This window comes from Triticum urartu, chromosome 3 (assembly GCF_003073215.2).
Source record: "Triticum urartu cultivar G1812 chromosome 3, Tu2.1, whole genome shotgun sequence".
NCBI classification, from domain to species: domain Eukaryota; kingdom Viridiplantae; phylum Streptophyta; class Magnoliopsida; order Poales; family Poaceae; genus Triticum; species Triticum urartu.
Window position 1 is genome coordinate 86,570,474 of NC_053024.1, and position 21,423 is coordinate 86,591,896.

Consider the following 21,423-nt stretch of genomic DNA (forward strand, 5'->3'; position numbering starts at 1 on the left):
CCTGCTCGTGATTTGCGTTATATAATTACAAGAAATATTTCTCGTGCATTGCAGGGAACATCAATATGCATTTTTTTACAAAACACCTGTTGTGATTGACCCAATGCAGGAGTAACTCCACGTGTAAAAACTAATGATATCTCAAGAATTTTATCGGAAAACTGGTATCTCGAGAATGTCATCGAAAAAATGAAAGATGAGAGATAAGCCGAGGAGGAGTGGAGTGTGGTGGTGACTGGTGGTCGGAATGGGCGGAGGCATGGGGATGGACGGCGCCGGCAGGCGGCAGCGGCCACCATGCATGCTAGATTGTTCCAGAGACTTATTCCTTTTTTAATTGCTCAGCAATGAGGTTGCGGGAGATAATGATGTGGAGAGAGGTGCGGGTATCTTTTGTAAAATTATCATAGTTTGCTTTCTATCCTCAGATATAGATTATACGGTCTGTATTACAAGATGGTAGGCACACCATCACCGCCAACTCGTTTTTTATAAGGGTACAGATGATAAGTTTGCTGACTACTAATGTAAAGTGGATTTTGTCCATGTTATGCAAGTAAATAAAGGTGATTGTTTATCATACGGGTAAGGTTGGATGAAGGGTGGTAGGAACAAATGCTCTGCCTAGAGCATGTGTGTGTGAGATGGAGTCTTAGTGTGTGTGTGGGGTGTGTGTGTGAGAGAGAGAGGAGAGAGAGAGAGAGAGATGGAGTCTTAGTTTGTGTGTGTGTGAGAGAGATGGAGTCTTAGTGTGTGTGTGGGCGGGGTGTGTGTGTTTGTGTGTGTGTGTGTGAGAGAGAGAGAGATGGAGTCTTAGTGTGTGTGTGTGTGGGGGGGGTGCGTGCGTGCGTGCGTGTGTGCGTGCGTGCGTGTGTGTGTGTGTGTGTGCGTGTGTGTGTGTGTCGCGGGGTCCTCTGTGGCGGATGTAATTTAAGTGTGCATGGCTTCATCATAGAGAGGTGATGTGTATGGCAGAGGCCACCAACGATGGGGTGCAAGAGAGAAAATGCCCGTAGAGAGGGAAGAGAAGGTGCGTGCGCGTGAGAGGAGTCGACATCGAGAGAACGTGTTTGTTCGAGAGACACCGAGGAAGACTACAATATATAGATGGTGCATGTAGGGGGGAATTAAACAAATGGATGGTCTTATTGGTTTCGGGGATATAGGGGAGGAGTGAGAGGCGGGGGGGGGGGTAGCTAGAAGGGATTGTTAAGTGTGAGTGTGTGTTTTACCCATCCAGGCGGAAGTTATGTGCACAAAAGAGGAGAACGATTCGATGTGGCATTAGGATTGAGGGTAATTAACTACGTATGGAGACATAGAGATCTTGAATGTGCATGTGTGAGAGGTATACATGTATACGTGGGATGTGTGTGTGTGCGCGCGCGCATGATCGAGATAAAAGAAAGAAGACATAAGTCATAAGACCAACGACATGGGAGAGACGGATCGTTATGACAATATGCATGCATGTGAGAATGCAGGGAAGAAGTCCCGAAATTGAGCATGTGTTTTTGTCTTTAAGAGATAGTGGCGTGGGCTGCAACATGCATCTATGGAGAGCAGAGGGAGTGAGGCGCAACGATTGTGCAAAAGAGACCAACCTATAAATGCATATGTATGGAGAGACATATATAGTGTGGGTGATAGGAAGCAAGACTCCGTGCGAGAAAGAAATGTTGACGGAGAAACTACAGATAGATACAGAGATGGAGATGCTAGCTAGAGGGACATCCGCTAGTTTGGGTGTTCGAGATGACCGTCGGGTGGTTCAAAGGGTGAAGTTATATATGTGTGAGAGAAACATATGTAGTGTGCGTGATAGGAATCAAGAGTGAGGGCGAGAAAGAAGGTTGATGGAGAAATAGATAAATAGAAAGATAAAGATGCTAGCTAGTGTGCGTTAGAGATAGGAGTCGAGTGGATCAGAAGGCTGGGTTATGTGTGTGGGTGTGAGAGAGATAGAGAGAGGGTGCATGTGAGTCACATACAAACAAATATCAGAGAGACGGAGTTTTGTGTCTGCGAGAGAGAAAGATATTCACAATGAGAGTGATAGCTAGAGAGATATACGAGGGAACGCAAGATATCTCTAGCGCGAGAGGGTGTGTGTGAGCGACATACAAGAGAACAATGGAGAAATATGAGACCCTCGGAGACATAGTTTGTGTTTGTGTGTGAGAAAGAGATATTGAAGAGGAAGAGTCGTAGGTTCTGATATCTAAGGAGCGAAAGACATCTCTGTATGAGGGGTGTGCAAGTGGCACACATGGGAATAGTAGAGAGAAATGAGACCCCGGGAGACAAAGTTTTGTGTTTGTGTGAGAAAAAGAGATTCCACATGGAGAATCATAGTTAGAGACACATAGCAGGGAGTGAGATATACTTAGAGAGAGATAGAGTGATGAAGGTCGAGGGAGAGAGTACCGTCGGTGTGTTATGAAGATAAAAGATCATTGTCGACATACAGGTAGCACGAGAGATACATGAGAGACGATGAACGCGTATAGGTCCAGAGAGATAGTCCTATATAAGCATGAGTGATAGCTATATGAGACGAATATCTGGATTAAAGGTGACTCAAATATTTAAACTGGAGATCACGACATCGATAATATCATAACGCAAATTGGTGTATCAAACATGCATATTCATTTGAATTTGGGCACACGTGTAATGTTATATAGTTTATCAATATTGGTGATCCATAGATTGTTCAATTACAAACAATGCATGGTTTATATGCAATTAATGTCTAAGAGGGATTACACTATATGTTGCGTGTCTGAAACACATTATACATGTTTGAGAAGTAAACAAACCCACATGAAACACACATTAATTGGATACAGTTAGCGAGGAATGCATACATTGGATTTCAACATAAAGTGGTTTCAAATATTTGAAAATCCAAATTGATGGATACAACCTTATGAATCTGAGATCATCCCATTTGTAAACCATATTTATGTATAAATGGTGTTGTGCTTTTGAAAGTATATATAAAAATGATGTATATAGAATGTAATTCCAATTGAAAATGGATCCCGCTCGAAAAAATATAGAATACAAACGGGATTCGAATTGAGTTGGCATGGTAAACGTGCACTCTGCAAAATTTGAATGAAGCGGGGAAAGTCGCAGTAACCGCCTAAAACCAAAATCTGCGAGATGGAAACCACTACTGCCTATCCCTGCCACGCAAAGCCTATCTGCTGGATTTCTATAGGTTTCGTAGGGGTAGGTTTGTAATTTCACCCAAACGTGACGTAACCGCCTCTCACCCGAATTCATACATGGTGGGCGCCAAAACACAGTGTGTCCTCGGCCGAAATCGACTCCCTCCCCGATTCATATTCATACACGGTGGGTGATGACCCACAAGTATAGGGGATCTATCGTAGTCCTTTCGATAAGTAAGAGTGTCGAACCCAACGAGGAGCAGAAGGAAATGATAAGCGGTTTTCAGCAAGGTATTCTCTGCAGGTACTAAAATAAGTAGTAACATATAGTTTTGTAATAAGATAATTTGTAATGAACAACAAGTAACAAAAGTAAATAAAGTGTAGCAAGGTGGCCCTATCATTTTTGTAGCAAAGGAGAAGCCTGGACAAACTCTTATATAAGGAAAAGCGCTCCCGAGGACACATGGGAATATCGTCAAGCTAGTTTTCATCACGTTCATATGATTTGCGTTCGGTACTTTGATAATTTGACATGTGGGTGGACCAGTTCTTGGGTGCTGTTCTTACTTGAACAAGCATCCCACTTATGATTAACCTCAATTACAAGCATCCGCAACTACAACAAAAGTATTAAGGTAAACCTAACCATAGCATGAAACATATGGATCCAAATCAGCCCCTCACGAAGCAACGCATAAACTAGGGTTTAAGCTTCTGTCACTCCAGCAACCTATCATCTACTTATTACTTCCCAATGCATTCCTCTAGGCCCAAATAATGGTGAAGTGTTAAGTAGTCGACGTTCACATAACACCACTAGAGGCTAGACAACATACATCTCATCAAAATATCGAACGAATACCAAATTCACATGACTACTAATAAAAAGACTTCTCCCTTGTCCTCAGGAACAAACGTAACTACTCACAAAGCATATTCATGTTCATAATCAGAGGGGTAATAATATGCATAAAGGATCCGAACATATGATCTTCCACCAATTAAACCAGCTAGCATCAACTACAAGGAGTAATTAACACTACTAGCAACCTACTGGCACCAATCTCGGACTTGGAGACGAGAATTGGATACAAGAGATGAACTAGGGTTTTGAGATAAGATGGTGTTGATGAAGATGTTGATGGAGATTGCCCTCTCCCGATGAGAGGAGCGTTGGTGATGATGATGGCGATGATTTCCCCCTCCGGGAGGGAAGTTTCCGCGGCAGAACAGCTCTGCCGGAGCCCTAGATTGGTTCCGCCAAGGTTCCGCCTCGTGGTGGCGGAGTTTCGTCCTGAAAGGTTGCTTCTGGTTTTTTTCTCGAGAAAGACTTCATATAGGAGAAGATGGTCATCGGAGAGCCACCAGGGGGCCCACGAGGCAGGGGGGCGCGCCCTAGAGGGGGGCGCCCCCCACCCTCGTGGACAGGGTGTGGGCCCCCTGGTCTTCATCTTGGCGAGAATTTTTCATTATTTATTATAAGGTATTCCATGGAGTTTCAGGACTTTTGGAGTTGTGCAGAATCGGTCTCTAATATTTGCTCCTTTTCCAGCCCAGAATTCCAGCTCCCGGCATTCTCCCTCCTTATGTAAACCTTGTAAGATAATAGAGAATAGCCATAAGTATTGTGACATAATGTGAAATAACAGCCCATAATCCAATAAATATCGATATAAAAGCCTGATGCAAAATGGACGTATTGACTACCCCAAGCTTAGACCTCGCTTGTCTCAAGCGAAAGCTGATAACAATAAATATGTTCCCATGTTTAGAGGTAGAGGCATCGATAAAAATAAAATACGAACATGAAGGCATCATGATTATTCTCATAAAAACAACATATATAGATATTGTCATATGATTACTTATGTTCAAGTGATGATCTATTCACAATGCAAAAGTATGAATCAAAAACCTTATTGAGAACCAACAAACTATAACCTCTGTCATTGAAGCAATTGTAGTTTATCATAACATCAGAAAGAGTCTATGTTAGAGCTAAAAAGCAAGTCCACATACTCAACTATCATCTAGTCCTTCATAATTGCTAACACTCACACAATACTTGTGGTTACGGAGTTTTAATCGGACACAGAGAAAGATAGGGACTTATAGTTTAGCCCAACTTTTACCTCAAGGGTAATGTCAACAATAGTAAGTCATGCCCCCTACATCCAATTAGATATATCTATCAGGTTCTTTCCAATCTGCTGGGCTTGCCAAAGGATAAAATGAAAAAGGAAAGGTGAAGATCACCATGACTCTTGCATAAGTTAGAAGATAATAATAAAAGATAGGCCCTCGCAAAGGGAAGCAGAGGTTGCCATGCGCTTTTATGGTTGGATGCACAAAATCTTAATGCGAAAGAACGTCACTTTATATTGCCCCTTGTGATATGAACCTTTATTATGCAGTCCGTCGCTTTTATAACTTCCACATCACAAGATCGTATAAAGCTTATTTCTCCCACAGTAATCATACATATTTAGAGCAATTTTTATTGCTTTGCACCGATGACAACTTACTTGAAGGATCTTACTCAATCCATAGGTAGATATGGTGGACTCTCATGGCAAAACTGGTTTAAGGGTATTTGGAAGCACAAGTAGTATCTCTACTTGGTGTTGAGAATTTGGCTAGCATGAGAGGGAAAGTCAAGCTCAACATGTTGGATGATCCATGACAACATACTTTATCTCAGATATAAGAAAACATAACCCATTATGTTGTCTTCCTTGTCCAACATCAACTCTTTAGCATGTCATATTTTTATGAGTGCTCCCAATCATAAAAGATGTCAATAATAGTATATTTATATGTGAAACCTCTCTTTCCTTTTTACTTCCTATTAATTGCAACGATGATCAAAGCTATGTCTGCCAACTCCCAACAACTTTTAATCGTCACACTCTTTCTATGTGAAGTCATTACTATCAATAAGATCAATATGAACTTTTGTTTCTTCTTATTCTTTTTCTCTTTTCTTTTATTCACCCAAGATCATAGCAAGAAAATCAAGCCCTTGACTCAACACTAATCTTTATTATATAGCTCACAGACTCGATTACATAGAGAGATCATAAGGCAAAACTCAAAACTAGATCATGCCATAAACTTTATTCTACTAGATCAAAATACTACTAATAGGATCAAACTAAGGAAAACGGTAAAGATAGGAGTTGTGATTATGATACGATACCGGGGCACCTCCCCCAAGCTTGGTGGTTTTGCCAAGGGGAGTGCCCATACCCATGTTATTATATCTCCTTGGTTGGTGAAGAAGGTGGAGGTGTTGTTGATGATGCGGGCTTGTCATCCATCTTCCAAGGCATAGGTTCACCATCATAGAAGGATGATCGAGTCTCCGGAATCCTCAAATCTGCAGCCAAACTCATTCTTTTGAATCTATATTCATACTCACAGTTTTGGTTTTGCAGGTCATAGATTTGGGCTTGGAGGTGCTCGATCTTCTCATGTATCTTGAAGATGGCCTCCTCGGTGTTCTTGGCATCCGGCTTGTAGTTGTTAGTGAAATCCGCGAGCATCTTGTGGCTAGCGTTGATTCCACGCTCCACCATCCCCTGGCACTTGAAAACTTGTTGCTCCATTGCTTCGAGCGTCGTCTCCACGCTTCCGGTTCCCTTTGGCCCCTCAGCATCACGGATGTGCAGCAACCCATCACGCATCTCAATGGTTTGAGGGTGTCGCAGCACCTCCACATGTAAGGGTTGATGACCTTCTCGAAGAACTTGTCCTTGGAAACACTTGGGGACGTCATGATAATCTAGATCTGTCAGAAAAACAGCTCAAAACAAGAACAGAGAATATTTGCGTGATACGGGAGTCGAAACCTTAGGGAGAATATATAGTGAATTTTTACCGACCAAAATACGTATCGTGCAAGAAAATGGAGTCCGGAAGGCACACGAGGTGCTCACAAGGTAGGGGGGCACGCCCTCCACCCTCGTGGGGCCCTCGTGTCCTTCCCGGACTGCTACTTCATTTTCTATTTTTCTAAATATTCCAAACGGAGAAATATTGCCTTAAAAATTGTTTTGGAGTCGGTTTACTTACCGTACCACATACCTATTCCTTTTCGGAGTCTGAAACATTCTGGAAAGTGTCCCTTAGGTATTCCTCCGGGGCCATGGTTTCAATAATATTGGTTTCAACATTTATGGGATTACGTGAGATATAATGTTTGATTCTTTGACCGTTTACCACCTTCGGATTTGTGCCTTCGAAGTTGTTGATTTTTATGGCACCGGAACGATAGACCTCCTCGATAACATAGGGGACTTTCCATTTAGAGAGAAGTTTACCTGCAAAAAATCTTAAACGAGAGTTGTATAGCAATACATAATCACCTACATTAAACTCACGCTTTTGTATCCTTTTGTCATGCCATCTTTTAACCTTTTCTTTAAACAACTTGGCATTTTCATAAGCTTGGGTTCTCCATTCATCAAGTGAGCTAATATCAAATAACCTCTTTTGACCGGCAAGTTTGAAATCATAGTTGAGCTCTTTAATAGCCCAATATGCCTTATGTTCTAGTTCGAGAGGTAAGTGACATGCTTTTCCATGTACCATTTTATACGGAGGCATACCCATAGGATTTTTATATGCAGTTCTGTAGGCCCATAATGCATCATCAAGTTTCATGGACCAATTCTTTCTAGACCTATTGACAGTCTTTTGCAAAATTAATTTGAGTTCTCTATTAGTCAATTCTACATGACCACTAGACTGTGGGTGATACGGAGATGCAATTCTATGATTGACGTCATATTTAGCAAGCATTTTACGGAAAGCACCATGAATAAAATGTGAACCACCATCAGTCATTAAATATCTAGGTACTCCAAACCTCGGAAAAATAACTTCTTTAAGCATTTTAATAGAAGTGTTATGATTAGCACTACTAGTTGGAATAGCTTCTACCCACTTAGTAACGTAATCAACATCAACTAAAATATGTGTATATCCATTAGAGGCAGGAAAAGGTCCCATATAATGAAAGCCCCAAACATCAAACGGTTCAATAACAAGTGAATAATTCATAGGCATTTCTTGACGTCTACTAATATTACCAATTCTTTGAATCACAAGATAGGACAAACGTACGGGCATCCTTGAAGAGAGTAGGCCAATAAAAACCAGATTGCCATACCTTATGTGCAGTTCTATCTCCCGCGTGGTGTCCTCCATAAGTTTCGGAGTGGCACTTGCATAGGATCTGTTCCTGTTCATGCTCAGGTACACAACGTCTAATAACACCATCCACTCCTTCTTTATAAAGATGTGGGTCATCCCAAAAGTAATGTCTCAAATAATAGAAGAACTTTTTCTTTTGTTGGTATGTGAAGCTAGGTGGTATAAATTTAGCAACTATGTAATTAGCATAATCAGCATACCAAGGGGTACTACGAGAAGTAATTATGACATTTAATGGTTTATCAGGAAAGCTATCATCAATAGGTAGTGGGTCATCAAGAACATTTTCTAACCTAGATAAGTTGTCTGCAACGGGGTTCTCAGCTCCTTTTTATCAACAATATGCAAATAAAATTCTTGTAGCAAGAGAACCCATCTAATAAGTCTAGGTTTAGCATCTTTCTTCTCCATAAGATATTTAATAGTAGCATGATCAGTGTGGATAGTTACTTTAGAATCAAGAATATAAGGTCTGAACTTATCACAAGCAAATACAACTGCTAAAAGTTCTTTTTCAGTAGTAGCATAATTTCTTTGAGCATTGTCTAGAGTCTTACTAGCATAATGGATAACATTTAATTTCTTATCAACTCTTTTCCCTAGAACAGCACCTACAGCATAATCGCTAGCATCACACATAGTTTCAAAGTCTAAATTCCAATCAGGTGGCTGAATAATAGGTGCAGAGACTATTGCTTTCTTAAGTATTTCAAATGCTTCTACACAATCATCATCAAAGACAAATGGTATATCTTTTTGTAATAAATTAGTCAGAGGCCGAGAAATTTTTGAGAAGTCCTTAATGAACCTCCTATAAAATCCGGGGTGACCAAGGAAACTTCTTTACCTTTGATGTCCTTGGGACATGGCATCTTTTCAATAGCATCAAACTTGGCTTTATCAACTTCAATACCTCTTTCAGAAACTTTATGCCCCAAGACAATACCTTCATTAACCATAAAGTGGCACTTTTCCCAATTCAATACAAGATTACTTCCTTCACATCTCTGCAAAACTCGATCAAGATTGCTCAATCAATAATCAAAAGAAGATCCATAGACGGAAAAGTCGTCCATGAAACCTCACAGATCTTTTCACAAAAGTCAGAGAATATAGCCATCATGCATCTTTGAAAGGTAGCAGGTGCATTACATAAACCAAAACGCATATGTCTATAAGCAAAAGTACCAAAAGGGCATGTAAAAGTAGGCTTTGATTGATCTTTAGCCGACACAGGTATTTGAGAGAAACCAGAATAACCATCTAGAAAGAAGTAATGTGTATGCTTGCATAATCTTTCTAGCATTTCATCGATAAAAGGTAAGGGGTAATGATCTTTCTTAGTAGCCTTTATTAATTTGCGGAAATCAATTACCATCCTATAACCTATAATAATTCTTTGTGTAATCAATTCATCTTTATCATTAGGAACAATAGTAATACCTCCCTTCTTAGGGACACAATGAACAGGACTTACCCACTGACTATCAGCAACGGGATAAATTATACCTGCCTCCAGAAGCTTTAGTATTTCTTTTCTTACCACTTCTTTCATTTTAGGATTCAGACATCGTTGGGGATCACGAACTGGTTTGGCATCTGCTTCCAAATTTATTTTATGTTGACATAGAGTGGGACTAATTCCCTTAAGATCATCAAGAGTATATCCAATAGCAGCATGGTGCTTCTTCAGAGTTTTCAATAATCTTTCTTCTTCATGCTCTGAAAGGTTAGCAATAATAATAGGATATATCTTCTTTTCATCATGATAAGCATATTTAAGATTATCAGGCAACGGCTTAAGCTCAAACACGGGATCACCCTTAGGTGGAGGGGATCCCCTAGGATTTCAACAGGCAAATTGTGTTCCAGAATAGGTTCCCGTTTAAAGAATACTTCATCTATTTCCCTTCTTTCATTCATAAACATATCATTCTCATGGTCTAGCAAATATTGTTCTAAAGGATCGCTAGGAGGTACGACAATAGAAGCAAGACCAACAATTTCATCCTTACTAGGCAATTCTTCTTCACGGTGTTGTTTACTAAATTTAGAGAAATTAAACTCACGAGTCATATCATCTAAGCCGACAGTAACAACATCCCTTGTGCAATCTATGGTAGCATTAACAGTATTTAAGAAGGGTCTACCAAATATAATGGGATAAAAGCTATCTTGTGGGGAACCAAGAACAAGAAAATCAGCAGGATATTTAGTTTTCCCACACAAGACTTCAACATCTCTAATAATTCCCATTGGTGAAATAGTATCTCTATCAGAAAGTTTAATAGTAACATCAATTTCTTCTAACTCAACAGGTGCAATGTCATGCATAATTTCTTTGTATAAGTCAATAGGTATTGCACTAGCACTAGCACCCATATCACATAAGCCATGATAACAATGATATCCTATTTTAACAGAAATAAGAGGCATGCCTACCACAGGTCTATTTTTATCTTTAGCACAAGGTTTAGCAATTCTAGCAGTTTCACCGCAGAACTGAATAGCATGCCCATTAATATTACCAGACAAGAGATCTTTAACAATAGCGATATTAGGTTCAACTTTAACTTGCTCAGGAGGTGTATATGTTTTAGTATTGCTTTTATGAACCATAGTTGAAGCTTTAGCATGATCTTTTATCCTAGCAGGGAAAGGTGGTTTCTCAACATAACAAGTAGGAACAATAGGATCATTATAAGTGACCGTCTTTTCTTCAACTTTAATAGGTGCAGCTACTTTTACTTCTATGGGAGGATGATATTTAAACCACTTCTCCTTAGGGAGATCAAGATAAGTAGCAAAAGATTCACAGAAAGAAGCTACTATCTCAGAATCAAGTCCATATTTAGTGCTAAACTTACGGAAAGTATCGGTATCCATAAAAGATTTAACACAATCAAACTTAGGTGTCATACCTGACTCCTTACCTTTGTCGAGATCCCAATCTTCAGAGTTCCATTTAATTCTATCCAATAAATCCCATCTAAATTCAATGGTCTTCATCATAAAAGAGCCAGCACAAGAAGTATTGAGCATGGTACGATTATTTTCAGAAAGCCGAGCATAAATTTTTTGAAGAATTGTTTCTATTGGGAGCTCATGATTGGGGCAGAATATAACATTGATTTAAGCCTCCCCCAAGCTTGAGCGATGCTTTCTCCTTTACGAGGCCAAAAATTATATATATAATTGCGGTCACGATGAACAAGATGCATAGGGTAATACTTTTGATGAAATTCCAATTTCAATCTTCTATAGTTCCATGATCTCGTATCATCACATAGCCTATACCATGTCAATGCGTCTCCCTTCAAAGATAAAGGAAAGAACTTCGTCTTAGCAACATCATCGGGTATACCTACAAGCTTAAATAATCCACAAACTTCATCCACATATATTAGGTGTTCATCAGGATGCTTTGTTCCATCTCCTGTAAAAGGATTAGCTAGCAGTTTTTCTATCATACCCGAAGGATACTCATAAGGAATTTCATTTTCAATAGGTTCATTAGGTTGAGGAGCAACTCTTTGCTCTACTGGTCGGGGTGAAGATACCCCGAACAAGCCCCTCAGAGGATTACTTTCCATAGTAACAAGCGACAGTAAATTTCAGCACACTATATAAATTTTTCCTTACCAAATTCCACCTACCAAAGGCGCTTCACTCCCCGGCAATGGCGCCAGAAAAGAGTCTTGATGACCCACAAGTATAGGGGATCTATCGTAGTCCTTTCCATAAGTAACAGTGTCGAACCCAACGAGGAGCAGAAGGAAATTATAAGCGGTTTTCAGCAAGGTATTCTCTACAAGTACTGAAATAAGTAGTAACCGATAGTTTTGTGATAAGATAATTTGTAATGAACAACAAGTAACAAAAGTAAATAAAGTAAAGCAAGGTGGCCCAATCCTTTTTGTAGAAAAGGACAAGCCTGGACAAACTCTTATATAAGGAAAAGTGCTCCCGAGGACACATGGGAATATTGTCAAGCTAGTTTTCATCATGTTCATATGATTCGTGTTCGGTACTTTGATAATTTGACATGTGGGTGGACCGGTGCTTGGGTGCTGTTCTTACTTGAACAAGCATCCCACTTATGATTAACCTCTATTGCATGCATCTGCAACTACAACAAAAGTGTTAAGGTAAACCCAACCATAGCATGCAATATATGGATCCAAATCAGCCCCTTGCGAAGCAACGCATAAACTAGGGTTTAAGCTTCTGTCACTCTGGCAACCCATCATCTACTTATTACTTCCCAATGCCTTCCTCTAGGCCCAAATAATGGTGAAGTGTTATGTAGTCGACGTTCACATAATAGCACTAGAGGCTAGACAACATACATCTCATCAAAATATCGAACGAATACCAAATTCACATGACTACTAATAAAAAGACTTCTCCCTTGTCCTCAGGAACAAACGTAACTAATCACAAAGCATATTCATGTTCATAATCATAGGGGTAATAATATGCATAAAGGATCTGAACATATGATCTTCCACCAATTAAACCAACTAGCATCAACTACAAGGAGTAATTAACACTACTAGCAACCTACTAGCACCAATCCTGGACTTGGAGACAAGAATTGGATACAAGAGATGAACTAGGGTTTTGAGATGAGATGGTGCTGATGAAGATGTTGATGGAGATTGCCCTCTCCCGATGAGAGGAGCTTTCGTGATGACGATGGCGATGATTTCCCCCTCCGGGAGGGAAGTTTCCCCGGCAGAACAGCTCTGCCGGAGCCCTAGATTGGTTCCGCCTCATGGCGGCGGAGTTTTGTCCCGAAAGGTTGCTTCTGGTTTTTTTCTCGATGAAAGACTTCATATAGGAGAAGATGGTCATCGGAGAGCTACCAGGGGCCCATGAGGTAGGGGGCGTGCCCTAGGGGGGGCGCCCCCACCCTCGTGGACAGGGTGTGGGCCCCCTGGTCTTCATCTTTGATGAGGATTTTTAATTATTTATAATCAGTTATTCCATGGAATTTCAGGACTTTTGGAGTTGTGCAGAATAGGTCTCTAATATTTGCTCCTTTTGCAGCCCAGAATTCCAGCTGCCGGCATTCTCCCTCCTTATGTAAACCTTATAGCATAAGAGAGAATAGCCATAAGTATTGTGATATTATGTGAAATAACAGCCCATAATGCAATAAGTATCAATATAAAAGCATGATGCAAAATGGACGTATCAGTGGGCGCCAAAAATAATCTCTCGTTGGCAAATATTCGGTGTATGCGAGATTACCGTCTTATCCCCAACCGACTAATGTTGCTGTGATGTAGTAGAAATTTGAAACGGGGGCTAAGTTTGTAAATTTCCTTGCATTTGAGACAAGCGCTCCCTGAATACATGGTTCCCCCTTCCTCTCTACCTCCGTTTTCCCCATTCGTACTCCGTGGGTGCCAAAACACCCTCTCCACCCCACCCTCCTCCGTCCGCCACCGTCCGCCACCCCATCCACCGCTGTCGTCGTCCACCATGCGGGAGCTGATACCCCGACACCGTCGTCCATTACAAGAGATCGACCTCTCTCATCCACGGCTTTGGACCAGGATCCTTGCATCCCGTCCTCTCACTTCATCCCCACCGTCGTCCACCTTGCCCGCGCAGCTCCTACGACCGTCTCGTCTACCGCGCCCCGCCGCCACTGTCTACCCTCCTAGATCTGCTTCCACACCACCGACAGCCATCGCTACCGCAGCACTGTCAAATTCTCAGCAGATGCGTACACGGCGCCACACTAGAGGCGGTACTCTTTCGTATCTGCTCAACTTATTTATCGCAACAAGAAAATAGATCGCCACTGCTTTACTCTGATTTCTTGTCTTGGTTGCTAAGTTGCCTTTGCCATGGCACGCTCAACACTATACTCCCAATGCTTATGGTTTCCCCCTTTTATATTCCACACTAGTTAAATCATGGTAGACTAAATTTCAAAATTGGGTCAGTCGATTTTTCAGAGCTCGCCGGAGTTCGCCAGTGCGATCGAAGGGGCTCGGGTGGTTATGGGGCCTCGCTGAACGAAGAAAACTCGACGCGGGTGGGGGTTGGGTCGGGGGTGGGGTAGCGGAGGAACACAGACAGTGGGGGCCGGTGGTCCGGCCGGCGGCCCGTGCGGTGTTCTGTATTGGAAGAATCAGAGACGAGGAAGAAGAAGGGTTAGGAGACGTAGGATCTTCATACAACCGCCTGAAATGGTCGAGAGACAGCTGGGAGTTGCATTCTTAATGCGCTCTGGTTCATCATGTGTGGGCACTGCGCAACCAGCATTTTATTATCCAAAATCGGCTTGCTCTTCTTTACGATGTTCCTCTTCCGTTCTTCTTTAATATGTACTCTCTCCGTTCCTAAATACAAGTCTTTGTATAGATTCCACCATGGACTACATATGGAGCAAAATGAGTGAATGTACACTCTAAAATGTATTTGGATACATCTTTATATGATCCATAGTGGAAATCTCTACCAAGACTTATATTTTGGAACGGAGGGAGTATGATAGTAGTACAGTATGTTCCTTGTACTGAAGATGAGCATGGAAATTTGCAGTGTAGAGGTCTATAAGGTCGGTTGTGATGGACACTTTGAGCCTCTTTGATTCGTAGGATCTTGTAAACATAGGAATAGGATTTTTCGTGACCTGCCCACTTGAATCCTATAAGAATAGCAAGGAAATGCGGGGAGCTGTGTCGCCTTTGAGAGTTACACTAATATTAACAGTACTGCACCTTCACTTGAAGAGAGCTGGTCTCCGAAGCCTTTCTAGCCGTACCGGCAATAGTAGCACATATATTCCAGCAAGTTCCACTTTGCTGATTTTACTCTGATGCTTAAGGTTTTCCCGTTATATCTACACTATGATCTGTGTAGCTGCTTTGTGTCGCACTAGCAGCAGTCCACTCTTGAAGCTAAACACTGCAATGACTTACAAAATTGGCACCAAGGCATTGAGTGCCATTCTGGATGCAATGAAACTCATACGCTCCCCACGTGTTGATTCTTGTTCAGAATATGATCCTAATGACTATTCTAACCTCGAGGAGTCAAAGGCAGATGGCCTGTCCTGTTCACCCATCAAGGTGCCTGTTCTAATTTGGCAATGTTTTATTGATTGCGGGTATCTGACATATGTTGTCTTGCATTTCTTCTACTTTGTTGCACCGCCATCTGCTTAGTTTACTCATCATATATGTCGAGATACCATGCCCATCCATTATCAATACATATTCCCTCTGTCATCATACCATGTTTTTCCACTCAAATGTTGTTCTTGTGCATCAGACATCAAAAAGGAAGATGGTGATTGCCTAACCTGAAGGAGCACCAGCAAAGTCCTTGAAAAACATGGTGGTGCCGGAGAAATCAGACAGCACCCCACTTATATTAGCTGTACAACCAATGACACAAAACGTAGGACCGACTCCAGCAGACTGTACCCATACTTCACTGGCCACACCACTAGCCCCACCACACAGGACCTGCACTCCAGCAAAAGGTATACCGATTTCATTTGCCATAGCACCAGCTGTACCACAGAAAAATCCCACTCTAGCAAAAAGTATAGCAAGTACACTGGCCGAAGACCTATCCCAACTGCAGAGACGGCCAATTCTTGCAGATTGGAACCCCATTCCATTTATTCCCAGTTTAAAAGACAATGCTTTCAATGCTTTTAGGGACTACGTGCATATATTCCCATCATGGGAAGATTATTGTGAAGACAAACACCATTTTCACATCTTCCTGTCCAACTTACGTGTAAGTGTTATTATTCATGGTTATTATTTTCCTGTTTTCTCTTGATTGAACACATCAATGATTTACATTACATTGTTGTAACTAGGCGAGGGTCAATCTAGATAGTCATGACGAGCAAAGCTTGCTTGTGCTTTTCAAGGAAGCATTGCAGCAGTATCGGTGTTACCTGAGGAAATCACACTTTGATGGTAAGTCTATAAACGAATTTCCGGTGAAGTCTCCTGTGCTAAATTTAGAAGACATTGAATCGAAAAACCTTGTTATGCACTGGTCTTGTTCCCAGGATGAGGTACTGTCTATGAAATCACATGACAATTTGAACTTCTACTTTTCTGCATGTGACGTACGGATCTTTTTTGCAGGAAATCAGCTCGAAGAAGAATTCCGGGTTGACAAGAACGACAGGATATCGCAAATATGCTGCCCGCTGCTTTGCTCTTGTTAGTACCTGTTGTCCTGTATCACTGTACTTGCATACATACCTGGTTCATTATGTGACAGCAGTATGCATGATAGCTTGCTTATCAATTGTTCGCTCCAAATTATCTGATATGTATGAGTGGTTACATTAGTGTACAATATATCCAATGCCAATTTTTTTTAGCTCTGCATTGTTCTTGTAAGTACATGCTTTCCTTGATCAGTGTACTTATAATGACAGGTAGTTGTTCATGTACCATCACTCTGCAACTTATTTTCCTTTGCCCTCCATTTTTTACACATCAGATCTATGTTTACTCTTCTCATAAGGTTGGCACTGAAGAAGTTTAGTTGTGCATTGCTCTTGGCTGTACCTTTTGCATGTATCGCTGCACTTACATTTATAGCTACTTGGTTATGTAGCATCACTCTTCATCTTCTCTTAAATATTCTCCATTTTTTCGTATATTATCACATCTATATTTACTCTTAACAAAATGTAGAATAAAGGCAATGTTTTTGAAGAAAATTATGTGGTAAAATTCTTGAATCCCCCCCCCCATCAGCATGGACAAGGCCTTTATAGAGCCTCTCTTCACCAATAATGTAAGTTTGTCCATCTCAAGCCTTCAAACTTTGTTGTATATATTTGGTTAGGCATGACTGCAACAGCTGTTTATTTTTGGTGTTTGCATCAAATTGCTTGTTTAAAGTTTATTATGTAGTTCATAAACAAAAGTTTGTCCTTTCTCAATTTAAGTTTTTAGTTGTACAACCAAGTTCCTTCTTCATACCATGTAAATTAAACTATACAAAGCAAGTGATCTTCTTTTGCACGACATGTATGCTTCTGTTCTTCATCCGTAATCCAGTGGTGTGGTGAACCTACCCACTACAGCACAATGTCATATTCTGCAATGTCTTAACTATGAACAATGTCATATCATTCTACTATTATTTAAACCGTCTCTTTATTTACCAATCTGAAATGGTATAAATTGACAGCACACTAACCATTGATACTTATGAGTTCTTGTTCTGTAATCCAATGGTGTCGTGAAGCTGCCAACTCCTTCACAATGTCATTTCCTACCATGTCTTGACCTGAACAATACCATATTGTGTTAATGCAATTTTAAACTGTGTACCTTTATTCGTCAGTAAGAAATGTGATGAATTGTCAGCACTGATACTATTATGTGCAAAACCTGTCATCTGTCTGCTTGTTTATCTTTCAGAGTGAGGAAGATATAAGTGTTGAGCAAGCGCAGTCTCATCATCTTGCTCAGCTGCTTGCACTGCAGCTCCCTAGCAGGGCTAAACTTTCTTGAACTCTATTGAAGTGCTGTCGGTTTTGTATATTATTTTGTCGGCGTGTTTATTTGCACTGGTGTCGACCTTTGATGCCCAGTGTATGTAATCTGCTGTCTGCTTGTTCTTTATTATCATAGTGGCGAACTTTGATGCCTAGTGGATGTAATATGCCATAATTTATTTATTGTATAGTCTAGTTTTTTTCTTATTCACGATGCTATAGTTATTTTACTGTATATATATCCTGTCTTCGCAGTAAACCGGCCAAACTATAAAATTACGGTACATAATCGAGGCGTCATGCAATCACGATGTAGGTTGGGCCTGAAACGTGTCGAACAGCTCACGGGCCGGCAACAGCCCGAAATGAACCCCGGCCCATGATTGTGCGAATCAAATCACGGGCTTTTAACAGGCCAAAATTGTCTCGGTCCTTGTTTGGCCCAATCAGATATCGGCTGCGAGCAGGCCGGATGCAAACCGGGCCGTAGTTAGGCCCAACTATATGACGAGCTTTTAATAGGCCGAAATTAATATATGGCCGAAATGTTAAACGGGCCCTTAACAGGCCAAAACTAATATCAGGACGAATTACTAAGTGGGCCTTTAGCAAGTGGGCCCAAAAGCATAGTGTCCAGTTGACGGGACGAATTTGATATGGGCCATAATTGAGCCCAAAGCCTCTTAAAGGGCCGGACCTGATCTGGGCCGTAATTTGGCCCAGAACGTGGTAGGCTTTTAACGGGCTGGATCCCATATGGGCCACTATTAGGCCCGAAGCGTGACAGGCCATTAATGGACCGGATCAAATATGGGCCGGCATTTGGCCCAAAACATGGCAGCCAGTTAATGGGCCGGCCTATTAGGGTCCTCAAAATCTTGTGGGCCTACAGCTGGGCCGACCCATTAATGTTGGCAAAATCTCGTGGGCCTTTAGCTGGGCCGGCCCATTATGATCCGCAAGAATCTTGTGGGCCAACATTAATGGGTCGGCCCATTATGGCACACAAAAATCTTGTGGGCCTTTAGCTGGGCCAGCCCATTATGGTCCGTAAAATCTCGCGGGCCTTTAGCTGGGCCGGCCCATTATGGTCCGCAAAATCTTGTGGGCCTTCAGTTGGGCCGGCCCATTTAAACTTGATGGGCCGGTCCACGTGTCAACATATCATAGGCGCGTCTCGCCCATTGGATGAGTGACACCTGTGCAAACGCAGACCTGACATGTGTCTCCTCCAGCTAATGATGATTTTACACGTGGAAAATCCCCATTGGTCGGGGCTGTTAACGGGTTATCGGATCCAAAACCCAACCCGATAGCTTAACGGCGTTCCGTTATGGTGGATGCCACATGTCGGTCACCATTGACGAAAGCACTTCTGTGACGCGCGATTTATCGTCATGGAAGTGGACACTTCCATGATGATAATTTTGGTAATGTCATGGAACACTTCTACGACAGCACATGTATGACTATCTTGATTCTGTCATAAAATCGTCATAGATGTACACACATGACAGAAAACGCGACCTACTGTGACAAACACGTATCATCACGGAAGTGTATTTTTTTGTAGTGTTCCTTTACACAGACAGGCTTGCATATTTACCTTGAAAATTTTCAGGCCAGTAAGATGTAGGGTCTTCTCAAGTTAGTAATTATATAAAATTTAACATATTTGGTAACAAAGGGACCGGCATACTTAGGTGTTCTGTATATTTTTCAGAGCATCTATGGCTAATCCGACGCATCGTTGTCTTGAAACAAGGTGATGTCGAGTTAGATTTTGAACTGACATCAATCGACAGCGCCGATCCTTTCGACCCTTCCTTACTTTTGGACGTGGAGAAGCACGGCCGGGAAGCGGGTGCATCGGTTCATGGCGGCATCGGGTCATTTGGACTTATTGTCCTAGCCTCTGACAACATGGAGGACCACACTGCTGTTCACTTCCGGGTATACAAGTCAGAGCAGAAGGACATGATACTCATATACTTTGATCTAAGAAGGTTAATGCTTTTGGTTTTTTCCTTAATGTTTTATTTATCTCTAAAAATGTCTAAAGAGTAAAAAGAATTATTTTCTTTTCTTTGCACAGTTCTTCATTGAGACCAGGACTATACACACCAGCCTATGGAGGCTTCTTTGAATTTGATCTTGAAAAGGAAAAGAAGATATCTCTGAAAACTCTGGTGAGTCTGGGAAGCTATTTCATTTCTCCTGTTGTTCACTTCACGCACTTTGTGTCAGAACTGAACATGAATGATGTGTCATGCAGATTGATCCGTCAGTGGTGGAGAGCTTTGATGGCGGAAGGGTCTGCATCATCACCAGAGTTTATTCCGTAGCGGTTGTTGACAGCGGGGCACACATGTATGCCTTCAACAACGGCAGTACCACGATCAGAGCACATAAACAGGGAAAACATAGCTGCTCATTTCCTTGACTCTAGGATTCATATATTATAATTTACTCTCAGTGTTATCCCCTGCCAAGTATTGCGTATTTAGGGCTCCTTTGATTCAAAGGAATTACATAGGATATTTGGACGGTTAGAATCCTTAGGATTTTTTCCTATGTTTGTCCTTTGATTCAAAGGATTGAATCCTATAGGATTTTTTCCTATGAAATCAAGTGTACTACATTTCATTGGAAATCAAGCATCCACTCCGGCCTCTTTTACAATTCCTTTGTTTTTTCTGTGGCATCAAACATTCTATACTAATCCTATAGGATTCAAATGGACATGCCACTCGAATCCTGTGTTTTTCCTATTCCTACATTCTGAAAATCCTGCAATTCAAAGAGGGCCTTCGTATGTGCAAATCTTCTAAGGGGCCTCGAGTTATGCTTACTTATGAGGCTGTCTCTTTTTTCTCCCGTTGCAACGCACGTGCCTTTTTGCTAGTATATATAAAAAGTACTTAACGGGCTAACAAGAATAAAGAGAATTATGATAGAAATTTCCACAAAAATTAGAAATATCTAACCTTTAATTGGGTTTATCATAAAACTACAACCGTTAGATCATAATGTAATTATAGAAAATTACCGACCAATACCTTCATCGATGAGGTGCCTCATATACGCTAAATTTATTTCGTTCAATCTCACAAAAAAATCACCCATATGTTCTCTCTCCTGCACATCTAGCAATGCCCATAAGCCAATCCCCAAAGCAAAGCCGATCAGTCGTGGCTCTACGATGTCTACTTTTCCCAATAGGCATCTGAAGGAAATATGCCCTAGCACTACTAGACAAAACCCTAGTAGTAGTGCGGGTTTTGATGCTATCAGTAGCGTGGGTAGCCGCGCTACTACTATGGCGCTACAGCTAACAGTTAGTAGTAGCGCGGAAGGAACCCGTGCTACTAATATTGACTATATCAGTAGCACTTTGATTGACCGCGCTACTATTAAATAGCTGTAGCGCATTTCTATACCCGCGGTACTGCTATATCTTTCACAATTTTCCCTGTTTCTTGCCCTGTTTCACGTTTCAGTTTATAGTTTATAAAC

At 41.3% G+C, this 21,423-nt stretch overlaps 1 pseudogene; it reads left to right on the forward strand.

The window, feature by feature from the left end:
• The window catches only part of LOC125546688, an 87,400-nt pseudogene extending 67,050 nt beyond the window's left edge, over positions 1-20,350 (forward strand).
• Positions 20,351-21,423: the final 1,073 nt, after the last annotated feature.